Below are 1,234 nucleotides of genomic sequence, written 5' to 3' on the forward strand. Positions count from 1 at the left end.
TAGTGAAACTTTCAACCCTTTAGCTGCAGCTGCAAAATCTTTGACTCTTTGGATCTTATCATTCCGATATCAATTTTAAGGAAAAGAAGATGAGGAAATACAATTTCTAACAGACCGAGGGTATCCCCATTTTCTCCTAGAGCTATGCCAAGTCTATTTGGTGTTTGAATGAGCTAGTTTTAATGTTGCAATTTTGTGCTAAAATTCTTCCAGTATTTTGGTATGCTAAAATTATTCTGGCATACGGTACATTTCTAATGATCGCATCAAGGCAAAGAGCCTCTTGAAAAACAACAAGAACAGGGAGTTTTTTGGCCCTCTCACTTCCTTCAATTGGAGGGAGAAAGAATCCAAGAGGATCAACACTTCCAACATCGACACCACCTGCACCATCTAGGACATTGATAAGGAGGTCTTTGACACCCAGTTGATTTCCCATGATAAGGAGTTCTATGAAATTTCCTTGGGGGGTGCCGATGTTTTTGCCTTTGTCAATGCAGATGGGTCTATTAGGGTCTTTGATTTGAGGGACAAGGAGCACTCTACAATTATCTATGAGAGCTCTCAGCCCGATGCTCCCCTGATCAGATTGGGATGGAATAAGAAAGATCCTAGATACATGGCTACCATCATCATGGAAAGCCCCAAGGTAGTAGTCTTGGATATTAGGTATCTAACCTTGCCAGTCACAGAGCTCCAGAGGCATCAAGTCAGTGTCAATGCCATTGCTTGGGCACCCCACAACTCCTGCCACATCTGCACAGCTGGAGATGACTCACAAGCCCTCATATGGGATCTCTCTTCTATGAAAAAACCTATCGATGATGACTTCGATCCTATTCTTGGTTACGTTGTTAGGGCTGATATTGAGTAGTTGTAGTGGTCCTCCACTCAGCCCGATTGGGTCGCCATCGCCTTCTCCAACAAGCTACAGATCTTGAGGGTTTGAAAGGACAGGTCACATCAGACCAATATTTATTGAATGGAGATGACATTCTATGGCTCTTATGAGTCATTCCCTTCACTGAATGAGCATATTATTGGCTTTAGGTTTAGGCTTATTTAGGCAGAGGGAGACTTCTAAGCTTCTGTTTAAGGTAAGCATATGACTAACTGTAAATTATGGGCATTAGAGATAAATATTGAAGGTTGTCAATTCTTTTGCCCTTTCATTATTTTAAATAGTGTTAGGGTATATTGGCATCTCAACGCTAAACAGAAGCGACATTCTAGA

General features: G+C 41.6%; 1 pseudogene; it reads left to right on the forward strand.

The window, feature by feature from the left end:
* Positions 1-232: 232 nt before the first annotated feature.
* Positions 233-949, forward strand: LOC149260873 (WD repeat-containing protein LWD1 pseudogene; annotated as a pseudogene).
* Positions 950-1,234: the final 285 nt, after the last annotated feature.

Source organism: Pinus tabuliformis, chromosome 6 (assembly GCF_031772625.1).
Source record: "Pinus tabuliformis cultivar Carrire ecotype Pingquan chromosome 6, CPIR1, whole genome shotgun sequence".
Taxonomy (NCBI): domain Eukaryota; kingdom Viridiplantae; phylum Streptophyta; class Pinopsida; order Pinales; family Pinaceae; genus Pinus; species Pinus tabuliformis.